Source organism: Tamandua tetradactyla, chromosome 11 (assembly GCF_023851605.1).
Source record: "Tamandua tetradactyla isolate mTamTet1 chromosome 11, mTamTet1.pri, whole genome shotgun sequence".
Lineage (NCBI taxonomy): Eukaryota > Metazoa > Chordata > Mammalia > Pilosa > Myrmecophagidae > Tamandua > Tamandua tetradactyla.
The window spans coordinates 99220032-99235685 of record NC_135337.1 but is presented as its reverse complement, the minus strand read 5'-3'; the positions used below and the strand labels follow the sequence as shown (position 1 = coordinate 99235685).

The 15654-nt window shown below is 40.5% G+C and overlaps 1 pseudogene; it reads right to left on the bottom strand.

The window, feature by feature from the left end:
• Positions 1 to 3115: 3115 nt before the first annotated feature.
• LOC143649321 (coiled-coil domain-containing protein 117 pseudogene) lies at positions 3116 to 7126 on the bottom strand (annotated as a pseudogene).
• Positions 7127 to 15654: the final 8528 nt, after the last annotated feature.

Below are 15654 nucleotides of genomic sequence, written 5' to 3'. Positions count from 1 at the left end.
GCTGCTTTCAAAGATTTCACTTCTAGTTGATATAAACCATTTTTTTCTTGCACAAGGTATCTGATTCCTTTAAGGTGGGGTATGGAGGTGAGGAAGAAACCAAGAAAATAAAATGTAACAAAAAGAACTGTTGTTGTAGCCCATTGTGGGATGAAAGGGCCAGTATTACACTCACTTAAACGTCAGAGTGGCATTTGCACACTGGTGTTTATGATTCACAATGGATGGAGGTGGCTTAAGGGTTCAGTGACTGCATAATGGAAGTGGGAACTATGTTGCATACAATTAATTGAGTACTGCATGGATGCAAGAATGAATGGATTTATGAAGCACACAACTAGGTGAATAAAGACTATATGCTGAATGAGATATCAGGAACAAAAAGACAAATATTATCATGCTTTAATCATATGGATGAACTGTATTATAAAAACTTGGTGAACTTAAGTCCAAAGCATGGGTTAGCAGATTGGGACCTATTGTAAAGTGTCCGAAATTTCGAACTCTTCCAGCAATCACATATACTCACCAGTTGTAATTGTAATTTCTAAATTCTGAAATACTATTTGTATATAAGCTGGTCATTCCCAGAAGCATCAGGTATTTATGTGACTGAGACACAGAGTTAGAGCTTTGAAGCTATGAAAGTCAACAGTACTGCATATAGGAATGTTTAAAAATTTGAAAAAGTGATCAGACTTTGAATAGATGTATGAAGGAAGCTGATCTGGATAGGCCTATGGTAGAGCAGAACACAAGGTAAAGAATGATATCACCCATATTTTAAAACTTCAACTTTTATAAGGAGAGAGTTTATTTGGTGCAAGATTTATATCTTGGGTAGTGCATTACCTAATTTAACTTGTATGGTCAGTTTAGTTAAACACAGTAAGTTGTGGGATGTTAAATAGGGTATGAGATTTTGTTCACTTGTCCAGATTAGTGTGATGCCCCAATATATCCTAGACTGAATTTGAGCAATGACTTAAGAAGTGCTTGCAAAGGCCTTTTGGAGGACTAATGGGAAAGGACTAAATATTCAATGTCCCCACTTGGAGAATTTTTGATATTCTTGCAGGCAGTTGGGACAGCCAAATCAATGGGCTGAGTCTTCAATCTTGGGGTTACCCTATGAAAAATATTCCTGCAAAGGAAAGGCTAAGCCTGCTTAAAATTAGACCTAAGAGTCACCCCCAGGGAACCTCTTTTGTTGCTCAGATGTGGGATTTCTCTCTAAACCAACTCAGCAGGTGAACTCACTGTCTTTCCTCCTACATGGGGCATGACTCCCAGGGGTATAAATCTTCCTAGAAATGGGAGACAGAACACCTGGGATGAGCCAGAACCCAGCATCAAGTGATTCAGAAAGCCTTCTTGACCAAAAGAGGGAAGAGAAAAATGAGACAAAATAATGTTTCAGTGACTGAGAGATTTCAATCAAAGTCAAGAGGTTATGTGAAGGTTATTCCTATGCATTATTTATACATCATGTTTTAGTGTTTGCTGTATTGGAGTGGCTGGAGGGAGGTACCTGAAGTTGTCAAGCTGTTTCTAGTAACCTTGATTCTCAAAGATAATTGTATAAAGATATATCTTTTTCAATGTGATTATGTGATTGTGGAAACTTTGTGTCTGATAATTCTTTTATCCAGGGCATGGACAGACAAGTAAAAAAATTATGGATAAAAAAATAAATAAATAATAAGGAGGATAAGGGGTAAAATAAGTAGAGTAGATGGAAATGCTAGTGGTCAAGAGCAGGGGGGATAAGAGGTATGGGATGTATGAGTTTTTACTTTTTCTTTTATATTTGTTTTTCTGGAGTGATGCAAATGTTCTAAAAAATTATTGTGGTGATGAATACAAAACTATGCGATGATATTGTGAGCCATTCATTTTATACCATGCATAGAATGTACATGTGTGAAGATTTGTAAATAAAGATATTTTTTTAAAAAGTCAAAGTGGATAGAAGCAATAAATGAATTGTTATTGTATGTTGCACTATGAATCCTTGCTACAAGGAAGAGCTCTTTCTGAAAAATAGTAAATTTGAATCTGAGTTATTTTCAAGGGACATCTTGAGCCTGTTTAGATAGTCTAAACCAGATTAAAACTCCCTGCCAGGAGGAAGCTATTTCTCTACACTTTTAGGCTTACTATACAATAGTTTAAGCACCAGGAAAACTGGTTTTTCAGAGCATTTCAATGTCATTTACCCATATGTTCTCTGAATTGTTTTCTAAATTAATATGAAAAGAAAACTAGTTAATACAAGTACAAAGTTTTTAAAAAAATACCAGAAGTTCTTGATTTGGGTTTAGCTGACATACCACTTTCTCAGGATTTAACATTAAATGAAGGGATGCTGCTCCCAAAGCCATTTTGCACGAGTTACCTCAAACTTTTAAACTATCACTCACAGTTTATTAAGTATGTACATTGGTGAGTAACTGGGCTTATCAACTATGCAAGTTAAACCAAGTGGCAACAGTAACACCAGGCAAATAAGCCTTGAATGGAAACCCTTTATTTCCAGGCCTATTCATTCAATAGAACAATGTTGAATTGACAACTACTTTACAAATTGAGGGACTCTGTTAATTACTTAGCAACAAACTTGAACTACTGTTTCCTTTCCTCCTTTTCACCAACTATATATACTCACCACTGTAGACAGAGCTCCCAGCCATCTATACACTAAGCTGTAACAGAAGTGCCAGGGTGCAGTTGGGACAGAAGCATCCTTCTTTCTCAATGGATCTTTTACATCTAAAGGAGAATATTCTCCAAGTGCCTGAATGGCTTAGACAATGTTACTGATGATTTAAGTCACTGTTACTCATAGAACTATTTCACCTACATTTTCAGAAGCTGTAAACTAAGATTGCATTAATAATCCCCTATAAAACACCTTTTCCCTTGACACAAGATTTCTTGGCCAAAAACTGAATACAGTAAAAGGCTACCCAAAATGAAGAGTCCAACCCCAAATCGCAGGTGGGGATATGATACCATATTCATAAAACTTTAAATCCTTGTATGATGCCAGTAGATTGACAGCTGAACACAGGAGCCTTCCAAAACTTGACAACTTCAGGGTAAAAAGTGGTTTCTAGAGTTCCGTCTCTTCTCCTGTGCAAGTAGCTGTCTCCAAGCTACTGTAAAGCATCTCCACTTGCTGAGGTTCCAAGAACAGTTCAGTTCCCTGAGGGAAGGCATTGCCAGCAGGTGCATGCTTTGTTTGGAATTTTCCTGTATAATTCTTAGCATTAGATGATGGCTTCGGCTTATCAGAAAGGAGTTTAGGGAGAGGTTTCTAGAGCACAGGCTCCATGGAAGGATGGCTCACAGACTCAATCATTATCTTTGTGAAAACTTTAGCAAACTCGCTCTTCAGCCTGTTTTCATGCTATCAGAAAATACAAGACAGGGGAGATGATCAATATACCTGTTTGCATCAACTTCATCCTCATCAGTTTCCCTGTCCTCAATCTCCTGAAGTCTCCTCAGGGAAAACTCACACTGCAGTTCTCCTGTGTCTGAGCCATTTCTTGACAAATGACAGCTAAAATGCCAGATGCCAAAAATCCCCTGATGCATGGATTTACTCACGACCTTCTGTATCTTCATGGGTGGAAAGAATTCAGTCATCAGGAACAGGGCAAAACCCTGCTTCTGTCAACTTTTTCTTTCTAACCAGAAAATCATCCTCATCATCCTCTCACTTGTGTTTCTTTTGGTAGTGAACTGAAATACATCCAAACTCCCTCTCAGGCTGCTCTGGGTGACTCAGGACACAGCCATGGGGCCGGAAGGGCTCTGCCCACTTCTGGTGAGATGACCCACCCAGGAAGGCCCAAGGTGCTGCAAGAAGTCCAAGCTTCCACTTAGGAGCAGCCCCTCAAGGGCCACCTGAACAAGGCCAGAGCCTGGGAGAAGACAAGGCTGCCCCTGCCACCCCAACTGCCCATGTCCACAGACTCCAGGCTGTGGCCACAGCCCATCCTTATCTTTTGTAACAGTTTTTCCATTGACTCTATTTTATCTAATATTAGTATAACCACTCCAGGTCTCCGTTGGTTACTTCTTTTATGATATAAAATTTTCTACCTTTTCAACCTCAAACTACATGCATCTCTGATTTTTTTCTTTTTCTTTTCCCTTGCATTTATTTATTTTTTTAAAGTTCATCCTTTATAGACAGCATCTGGTTGGATTATACCATTTAATCCATTCACCCAAACTCTGCCTTATGACTGGGGATTTTAATCTGTTTACATTTAAAGTCACTGCTTATAATGCAAGATTTTCTTCCACAATTCTGCTACTTAGTCTTTGCAAGTCTTATACCATTTTTGTCTCTCACTTTTATTAAATCCTACTTGTTAACTTATTTGTATGTTGTACCATATTGACAGTCTTCTCAATTCTCTCTGGATATAGTTTTCATCTATTTTTCTTGTAGTTACTACAGGGTTGCAAATTAATATAGTAAATATTTAGCAACCATATTTGATTTGATACCATGTCATCTTCCACAGCTTGCATGTATAATTTTCCCATACCTCTCAATGCCCATTTCATTTTATATCTTTGTATAAGTGAATGCACTTATATCTTTATACAGTGTATATCCAAAAAACCTGGATTGATTATTACCTTTTTATGATTTTGCATTTAAACATATGTAAGAAGCAGGAAGTAACCACATACTAACAATACAATAGAATAATATTGGCATTTTTAATTGCCCAATTGTTTATCTTCATATCAGGTCTATATTTCTTTATGTCACTTCGAACTGCTGTGTAGTACTCTTTCCTGTCAGTCTCAGTAATTCCCTTTACCATGCTCATAGGATTGGTTGAGTTTATCTCAGCTTTTACTTATCTGTGACTGTATTAATTTTTCCATCACTTTTTGGGGGGTGTGTGGTTCAGGATCTGAACCCCCTTCCTATGATTTTTGAAGAAGAATCTTGCTGGAAATAGAATTCTTGTCTGGCAATTGTTTCCTTCAGCATTCTAATTGTTTAAACCCATTCCCTTCTTCTCTCCATGGCTTCTGATGAGAACTCAGGACTCAGCCTAATTGGGACTTCCTTATACAAAACTTGTTGTTTGTCTCTTGCTACTTTCAGAGCTTTCTCTTTGTCATTCACATTTGATGGGTAATCAATACATGACAGTGTATTTTTCTTCATTGTTTATCCTGTTAAGTATTTTCTGAGTTTCTTGGTTGTGCATATACATGTCATTTGGTAATTTGGGGAAGTTCTATGCCATTGTTTTGTTTTTTTATTATTGCTTCTGCCCCATTCTCTCTTTCCTCTCTTTCTAGGACTACCCTAAGGAGTATATTGGCACGCTTGATGGGGTCCCACAGCTGTCTTAGGCTATTTTTTAATTTTAATCTGCTCCTCAGTCTGATTCATTTCAAGTGTTTTGTCTTCAATTTCACTGATTCTTTCTTCTTCTCTGATATAATTCTTTCCAGTAGTTCAGTGATATACTTCAGTTCACAATGGTGATGATAAACAGAATAAAATTTGGAATCTGAAAACATGTGTGCATGTCACAGCTAAATGGTTGAAAGTTGTGTGTGATGTTAGGGTTTCTATCTACTGTTTATTTCTCTTTAAGACAGCAATATACCTGAATGACCATGAAGAAAATGAGGAATAGGTAGAGTAATAAAATATACAAATCAATAACTATATAATATATTTCTCTTATATTTTGTTTATAAATGTAGGATACTCACATAACTGAATTATCACCAAATTTCTTTATTTTTCAAATGAACAGATATTTGCCTTCAAATTAGTATGATAACTAGGTCACTAAAAATATATGTGACCGGAGCCTGGAGCCAAGTACTCAGAGTCTTAACTTAACTGTAGTATAAACTTTATGTGGTTAGTAATATGCCCAGCAGCATTCTATCTGGTGTAAATACAGTGGTTCACATAATAACTAAAATAACTAGCAGCTATAAAGCTGAGATTAATGATGATCTACCTTATTATGTACCCATGTAGTATAATTTTTACAAATATTTACACACACACACTTAAACACACACATACATACACACACATTGGAGACCAAAAGAAATTCAGTGAGGTATGACCAAGTAAACATTAACACACATTGAGAGAACTCAGAACTCATAAAATAAAGTCTGCAATTCTTTAAGATTTAATAATGATAGGTAAACTTTTAGAAATTAGTTTAAAAGTGCTCCAAAAATACCATATTAATAGATATAAAAAAACTTCAGATATATGGCAGTCAACATTGAACCTTGCTTTCATATGATCTTGCATGTGGCTCAGGAGTTGGCAGTAATTCATCTGCAAAAAACTTTTGTAGGAGATTAACAAAGCAGGGATGGAAAGAAAATTAATATAAATTAATATAAGACATGTGAGGGGAGTTATAAGGGGTATGAACCAAGAAGGGAGAATACCTAGGGCCCATAAGAAGATAGGCAAGGTTTGATCCTTGATTTTAGTAGCTAGGTCTCTAAGTCATTGGGCTCCATCTCAGACTAAGTGGACTGATTAGTATAAAAACAGCACTGCTCTTGAAGTAATGCACAGTTGCCTCCATGAGCAACTGTTAAGAGGTTGCGCCCACACCTGTTTTGTAAGACTACGGCAGCCAGGGAATCTACTTATTCTTGTAGAGCTATAAACTGTTTTAAGATAGGAGGCTTGAAACCAGTTGTTGTGAAAGGTTGGTAAAGCGGCATAATGACACACCTGGTTCTGCTGTTTCCATACTTACCCCAGAGAAGATACAAGGCATGGCTAGTAGGGGGATTAACTGTATGGTTCTTTTGATTTTGGGGGTGTGTTTTGGACCAGGTTTGTGGGAATAGGGATGTCAGGGTGAATTAGGTTAATTTGGGGTGATAAAAAAGCTAGTTCCTTTTTATCCTGTTCCTGTCCAGTTGGTGGGGAGACACAGAAAGAGGCATTTGAACCACACACCCAGAAGAATCCAGATGTATAGGCTGGGAGCAACTTAATGCTGGAAAGTTGGAAGAATTTACCTGCTCCTTGGTGATTCATGTTTTCCCTGGTGTGCCAGAAGGAGATGGAGTGTCCAAAGGCCATGGCTGTAAGAGGTTGAAATTTTGTTAGGGCTGTAATGTTTGGAGAGGGGGTTTCTTGTTGCAGCATTAAGATGTCAAGGTTGACAGAGTAACAAAGGTTTTCATGATCAGAAGCCTCCTACAAGTCTGGGGGAAACTGGGGTGGGGGCTGGAATTTGAGTTTGGCTAAGAGTGATCTTTAAGTATGGCATATTGGGATGATGTCCTCTGCCTTGACAGTAATAGCTTCTGGGTTTGGTCGTTTCATCGACTATGGTGGAGGGTGGGGGGGGGGTACATGATCTGGAGGAATGAGTTTCCAGAAATTCCATTGATCTCTAATGGGAATGGGATGTAGGATGTGGGGGTGGAGAGGTATAGGGTCATAGTACACTTGGAGAACCTATATTTCCTGCTGGGGTTGATTCCAGGAAAAAAGATGGGACACACACATTGGATTATGATAGGTGAGAAATATGTAGGTTTGGAGAGGACCTCAGATAGGGCATTGAGGATGTTATTCTCAGAAAGGGCACATTGTGGGGGATTGGACGTTGATCAGAAGGTAAGGCATGAGAAGGCAGGAGATTAGAGGCTGGAGACCTGAAGAATAAAAGGAGAGAGAGGGTATTGGGGCTCTGTGATGATGGAATTGATATTTTGGAGCTTATGATGAGAAGCAACTTGAGGATGGTCTGTGTCCCGAATGGCAGAGTTGATGTGGGGGTCATATTGGTTGCGGGGCTCATGGAGTCTAGAGGTCTGGGGAGTGGGGAGTTGGTCCAAGATTTATGTCCTGTTTCTGCTGTTTAGAGTGAAAAGATGGCAGCTTCAGAAATGGGTGGGACTTGGAGTGAAGCTCAGACTTATGGAGGATATCTCTTCCTAAAATGGGGACTGGACAGGTGGAGATGATAATGAATGAGTGAATGAATGTGAGGTCCCCAAAGGAGCAAAGGATGGAAGGGGTTTTGTGGGGTTAGGGTTTCCTACTATGGGCTGGGTTTCTTTCATTGTGGGCACCTACCATGTATTTGAGAGAGAGAGAAGGATGTCCCAGTGTTGACAATTAAGGAAATGATATGCCCAAATGCCTTCCTTACTACCCTGTGCTCCCTGGGATTGTCACACTCAGAGGCAAGGGCAGTGGAGTCCAGGCCCCCTCAATCCATTTACTGTGGAAAGGGATTTTTGGTTCTGTAAGTGGGAGACCTAAGGGATGGTGTGTCCACCCCTGAGATCACTCCAATTTCCAACGTCCTCATTGTCTGCAGCTGAAGCATGGTTTGGAGGCAGGTTTAGGGTTTGAGCAAGCTTTTCCCCAGTGCCCTTGGGTGCCACAGCAGAAACAGGGCCCAGGTGGGTCGGCAGGTTTTGTTCTGGGGAGATGGGAGACCAGGGTGTGTGACCATGTTGAAGACCCTGTAGGACCACGGCTAATGAGGCTTTTCTCTCTCTGCCTCCTTGCCTCCTCATCCCTGTTAAACACCTGGAAGGCTACATGGAGGACTTCCTATTGTGGTGTATCTGAGCCTTGTTGAAGCTTCTGAAGGTTTCTTCAGATGTTGGGGGCAGATTAGCTGATAAATTGTACATGTAGGAAGAGGGTGCCTTTGGTGTATTGAGGTCCAGATTTGTGTATTTCGTTGCAGCTTCAGTTAGTCTTGCCATAAAGAGGGAAGGATTTTCTTCAGGCTTTTGGGTAGTTTCCCATATTTTTCTTAATTTACCTGGGAATGGGTGTTCTTGAGCATCCTTTCAAGTAGGCAGGCTATCATGAGGTCCTTATTCTGAATTTCTGGGTCCCTGGGTTGTTATGTCCTTCCAGTTCATTGGTGGGGAGTGCCAGATCTGCAACTGGGCTAAGGTTTCTATTTTCACCATAAACCAGTCTGCTTGTTCCTGGGTAGATTGCCAAGTGTGGCTCCATTTGTCCAGAGTTAAGGTGGACTTGAGGATGTCATAAAGATCTTACCATTTAAGGAGTTAAGCCTGAGTAAGATGGTCAAATTCTTTGTGATATTTGGTAGGATTGCCTGAGAAAGAGCTTATTTTTCCTCAACATGGAGCACATCTGTCATTGACAAGGGAACATGAACCCAAACTGGTCCCTCCACTACTGCCACCTCTCAGAGGGGAAAGGTGTTGAGGTCAGTTTTGGCCTGAAGTAGCTTTGGAGCATGTGTAAGGAGGGGTGGGCAAGGCTGCCTGGGGTGTGGAATTGATGGTTCAATGGGGGTATCCAATGGGGAAATTGAAGGCGGCAGGTTAGGGTTTTGGGGAGGTTGTCAGTGTGGAGGGTGGTCATCAGCAGGGTCTGGGGTGCTGAAAGTGGGGGTGGGGTAGGGGAAGTGTTTTCCCAGTGTGACAGCGGGAGTATCAGCCAGGAGTAGTTGGAGAGGAGAGCACGATTTACAAAGAGAAGTTCTGGAGCAGAGATAGAAAAAGGCCTAGAGATAAGGTCTTTCAGACCACTTGCCATTTTGATGGAGGAAGGAGTCTATTCATTTAGAATGACAAGATCAAAAGTCCCTAATTCTGGCAAGTAATGTTGATTCTCTCAATTGTATTGTGGCCAGGATTGGGTGGAGGATTGAAGGAGTTTAGTAGTCTTTAAATCAGGCATTATGCCTAAGGGCTTTCAGATTTTACATGAGAGAGGCTAGAGGTTAGTCTACAAGACAGAGGTCCCTGTCCCCATTTTTAGGGAGAGATAGTTAGGAGGAAGGTTAATTCTGATAGGCCAAAAGGCTTGGGCCTTCAACACCAGGCCGGGAGTCCCATACCTGATGAGGGGTTGGAACCTAATCCTCATTGGGCAGGGAGGGCATTCCTTACTCCGGCCAGCTGAGGGAAACCCCAGTGTCTGTTGCAGAAGAGTGACAGAGAAAGAGAGAAAGAAGATCTCACAGGATGCCAGTGTGAGGAAAGAGTGAAGCAGAGAAACACCTGGCTGAGAAGTCAGAGGTTGATTTTAATCAGTTGGTGATGGATACAGTGGCTAAATGGCAAGGATCCCCTAATCCAGAGGTTTTAATGAGAGAGCAGAGCACTAAGATTATTCAGGCTTGGGGTTTGCTGAGGGGGCCAATAAAGAACCACTGGGGTCCTTGCATTGCTTACATGGCAATGAGGCCACAAAGCCATTTTCTAACAGCCTAAAAGAGGGTGGTTTAGGTCACTTTCTAACAGCCATTTAGCCTATAGTGAGCTTGGAGTTTACTCGGGTCCCATGGAGCCAGGCGTGAAAATGAAAGAAAAGGAAGGGAGGTTTTAAAGGAGGAGGATTTGAATGGATGTGCAAAGTACTGGATGGGGTCCCTGCCTTAGTCCTCTAAGGGTTTTGGCACCAATATAAAAGGAAAAGGAAAGAGAGCAGAGGAGGAGAATGCATGAAAAGAAGGAATGGACAGACCTGAATGGATCAAGGCAAGATTTATTAGAGATCTTGAGATGGACAGCCCAAAGAGCAGTCAAGCTGACTGAAATAAGAGCCGTGCTAAGGGGAGGGAGAGTCGCATATTTATAGAGCACAGTCTATTGAAACCAAGAAAAAATAAAAGAAGAATGTCTTTTGTGGTTACAATCTATGGGTAAACATTTGATATGCTTTGGAGATTGTTTGAAATAAGCAGGTAGGGCTCTCCAGTTCACCAATGTGGGTGAAGTTCAATCAGCCATGATAGGTCAGGTCAGTTGTTAGATCTATCACTCATTATATCAAAGTATAAAATACTATATGGTTGAAGATTTCTTTCCCATTAAGCATGGGACCACTTATGTATACACAGTACTTCCTTACTGTTTCTTCAAAGTGAATTATCTTACTTTGAGTAGGCATAGCTCCTAGTGTTAAAGTAGCTCTACACCAGAAAATATCTTTGTCTATGCTGAAAAATTCATAGTGAATCACTGGGCATGAAACTGGAAGAATAATGTTGTCTCATTCCTAACCTATGTTTGTACCTCCTTCTGAAAATCATGTAACCAAGAAATTAAGATTTAAGGGATCATTTTGATCTAATTATTTCTTTTTGTTTTCTGGTATATATCAGGGAAATACCTAAAATCTCTGAATTATAATCCAGCTGCCTTGATCCCTGATAATGGTTGTATAGCCCTTATCTTCTGCCCCTGTTGTGTGTAAAATCTTGTGAGTAACCCTCATCTCTACCCAGTTATCCAGTTCATCAACTTTAGAGTCTTGTAATCACTAACATAGCCCCTGATGGCTGTTAATGAAAGCCATCATTCAGGGTCTGCCTGAAACGAACCCACCCCAATTCCCAAATTATCTTGGTAACTGAGATGGTGGCAATGGCACACTGCATATGCCTACAAGTCACCTGTACCTCATTCCACCATTTTCCTACACATGTTCTGTGACTAAGCATGTAATCAATCTGCACATGCTCAATAATCAAAACCCCCTTTAATTACATCATCTGGAGCCACACTGTTCATTATCCTAAACCCTGCCTACCTTTTCTGTAATAAAACCACTCAAAATCCAGAAGTTCAGGGAGGCACTTTTGGGCCTGAAGCCATCTGCTCTTCTACTACCTGTAAAGGTAGTAATAAATAATTTCTCTCTTCAAAACCCCTGCATTTCAGGAGTTGGTTATTGAGCATGTAGGGCAGAAGAATTCATGGTCTTTGATTGGTACCAGTCACACTACATATCACATTGAAATATGGAAGAATTTTAAAATTGCAATTAAACTCTACATCATGGTATTTAAAATGCAAAAAGATTAATGGAACAAAATAGTATCCTGAAAATTAAATGTAACGGAGCAAAAAAAAAGCAAACATGTGAATGATATAATAAGGTACAAGAAAATCTTAAAAAGGGGGTTACAGCTTTTAAAGTCAACTAGGGGTCAGGCATATTTCAGGAGACCTAGGTCCCATGTTGAACTCACTATCCATTGGTTCCCTGACAATAAAGAGAACAGTTTAACTCTAGGTGAATATGGGATCAAAATGCCTGTTGATGTATGGCAATGTAAATTTCTTTCCAGGATCCCTGCTGGCTATTGATTTATAAAGAGGGGGCACAGTGAGGGTGTGGCAAGTCTCTTTTATAATGCAAATTGATGGATTGCTTCCCTAAAGCTGTGACCTATACATAACCCCTATACCTGAATACATTTTGGAAATGGGTATCTCATCTGGATTAGCTTTGTCAGCATCAGCAGGTGAATTTTGCCATTGGGCACAACTAGTTAAATTAATTATATGAGGTTGAGCTAAGTGGGAGACCATTAAACTTCCTGTTCCCCATCAGAGAGTAGTCTTAAAGCCATACCACATGCCTAAGGGGACATAAGACAAAATAGGTGAAGTCATCAGTGAACCCCATCATGTAAACCTTATCAAGCCTGTCAAAATTCCTTTTACTAGCCCAGTCTGGCCTGTAAGAAAGTCAGACAGTTTATGGAGGATTATAGCAGATTATCAGGAAATAAATAAAATTGTGCTGCCTCTACATGCTACTATATCACATGTTGCCCAATTGATGGAACAAATAGGAGAGGCTCTCGGTACCCAACGCTTTGTTTTGGACTTGGCCATTGTATTCTTCAGCATAACCGTAGTCCCAAATGTGAAGACCAGTTTCCTTTCACATGGGGAAGGAATTAATGAACTGTTAAAATTCTCTCACAAGAATATCCCCATAGGCCCACAATTTGTCACAGAACAGTCACTGCAGATTTGTCTAAATGACTATGCCCAGAGGGGGTTGCTATGTTCCATTACGTTGGTAATGTTGTGCTAACCTCTGACTCATTCCAGCTCTTGGAAGTGGCTGCTACCTGCTCTAGTGGCTCATCGCAAAAGCAGAGAATGGGTTATAAATGACAGCAGACTACAAGGGCCAGGATACTCAGTCAAATACTTGAGTGTTATATGGTCTGGTAAGACTTGTATTTCTCAAAAGCAGTTGTTGATGAGACCCAGCATTTCCACTGACCTTAAACACCAAAGCAACTTTTGTAGGATTGTTTTGTAGGATTTGTTGGATTTGGGTAGCATTTTATACCCCACCTAGCCCAAGAATTAAGCCCCCATAAAAGCTAAGGAAGAAGGGGGTTATGTGAAATTCGAGAATGCCAGATGTGGAAGACTTTCAACAGTAAGATAGATAGCAGTAAGATAGCAGTAAGCAAATATAAGCCTTATAAATTTTAATGCTGTGACAGCCATGTGGATTGAACATTACCTTCTACCCAGAGAGTTATGGATGAGGCCTTTAGCAGAGGTAAAGAAACACACAGGTACCTCTGATATTGGTCTCAGTTATGGAAAAAAGCGGAAAACAGATAAAAGCTTCTAGAATGCCAACTCTGCCACATACAGTGCCCTGCAAAAGAGACTTACAAAGGCTCTTCCAGTAGTAGTCAATACTCTACACCCATTACTGCTGGATTAGAGTCATATTTAAGAAGACGTTGTGTCAGAGGTCAAACTAAGCAAACTTGGTAGATATATTTACAACAGTGAGGGAGTATAGCCAGTTGTCTTCTGAGTACTAAACTAAATGCAATCTTGGAACCCAAGAAATACAGCATCCTTAATCTGCACTGCACTGATAACGTTGTAGCCACACATATGTTCTTTGTTTAGAACAGAAAGGAAAGAATAGGGCTTATCCTTGATGGTGCCTGGTCTCACACTAGGTCAGTGGGCAACTCATTCACTGGGGCTACTGCAGTACAGCCCAATACTGACACCGACTGGATGGAAGATTCTTTGTTGCAAAGTCATCAGTGGGCTGATCCATGAGCCACTTGGCTAATGCTGATACATGAAGCCATTCCATGACCATCTGCACTGACAGCTGGACCATATTCCAGGGCCTGAATAAGTGGCTGTCTCAATGGGAGAGTCAACATTGGAGGGATCTAAATAAACCCTTGTGGGGACAGGAAATGTAGAAACAAATTGCACCCTGTTTAAGAGGAATGGAAGTGTTTATTTTTCATACACCTGTGTGTATATCTCAAACTCCACTAGGAAATCAGCAAGCAAATCAGCTAGTTTGTTTTAGAGCACTTGAGGGAGTGCTGGTGAACAACATTGCTACATGGCTGCACTGTATGCTGGGCCCCAAATGACATAAGGCCCTATGGTAATTCTGAAAGGAGATGGGACTGACATTGAAATATTCAGTTATCATAACAGCTTGCAATCAGTGCCACACATGTCAGATGCAATGACCTCAAACAGTGCCTCATTGACAGGAACAACTGGCATGAGCAAATCAGCCATGCACAAGGGCACAAATAGATTACATCAGAAACTTACCAGTATCGAAGGAAAAAATGTGCTCTGGTATGTGTGGACACAGCCATAGGCTTGCTATAGGCCTTCCCAGCAAAGAGAGCATCTCATATCATCACCATACAAGGTAAAGTATGGACTCTGTCACTATCAACAGAGACTAAGGAAACCACTTCACCAGCCATGAAACACAAGACATTGCAGAGGAAAATGACATCAAATGGAACTTCTATCTACCCTATCATTGGATAGGTGCTGCTATATTGGAGTGGAAAAATGGAGATGTAAAACAACTGAAGTTGCCAACACCTGTAAACACCTTAAAAGGTTGCACTAAGATGTAGCCACAAACCCACCAAATCATTAACAACAACACAAGACCCTCATGCCATGCACTTTCAGTTATTGCTGGACCAATTATAAATAACAATAGTGCTGCCTGAGCCACCACTTCCGGTGCCCCATTACCAGAAACAAGGAAATCATTTAACATCCTACTTCCTCTGCCAGAAGACCTACCCATAGGGTCATGTTTTTCCATGTGTAAGGATTAGCAAGATTTCTAGGGTGGAGTATAAAGCAAATTGTTTCTCAAGTGCACCCATTATTTTCCCCCTCCCCTTGTTTACTGAAATAGTACAGAAAATGTTCCAAGTGTCCTGACTAATCATCAAGAAAGAAAAGAATTCTTATTTTATCAGAATGTACCTGGTACACAGGGCAAATATCACTGGTCAAAGCCCTGTCCTGCAAATGTGAGATATTAGATTGTTTTGTACAAATCCCCAGCAAATGTGCAGCAAATGGTCCCATGCACATTCCTGAGAGTGATAAATAAGTCTTGTATTCTTTCATGGTTTGGCTTTGTGCCTTTGTTGTTCTCCTATGTAAGTACCATGTAACCTGTTGTAAACTATGGAGCTCTGTTTGGGATCCAACTGCCACTCTGGACTGCATCTCCAGTATGTAAGCTTTCGTAAATATGTAAGTATCCTAAATAAGCCTTTTGTCCACATCTTCATGAGGTATTCCTTGGGCTTCTGTGAAAGGGTGTTCGCACCGTGGGTCCTGAGGCTATATTTCTGTAGCAGTAAAGTGGCCTAAATGAAGAAGGGTGGCTCTCAATATTACTGGGGATTTGATGAAGAGAAGTTACTGGAATCCAGAAGTTGGAGAGGGACACAGAGAAAAAAGCCAGATGTCAGCAGAGACAACAAGCACAAACACAAGTAGAGAGAAAGAGATCTCCATGCTTTAGAAAGC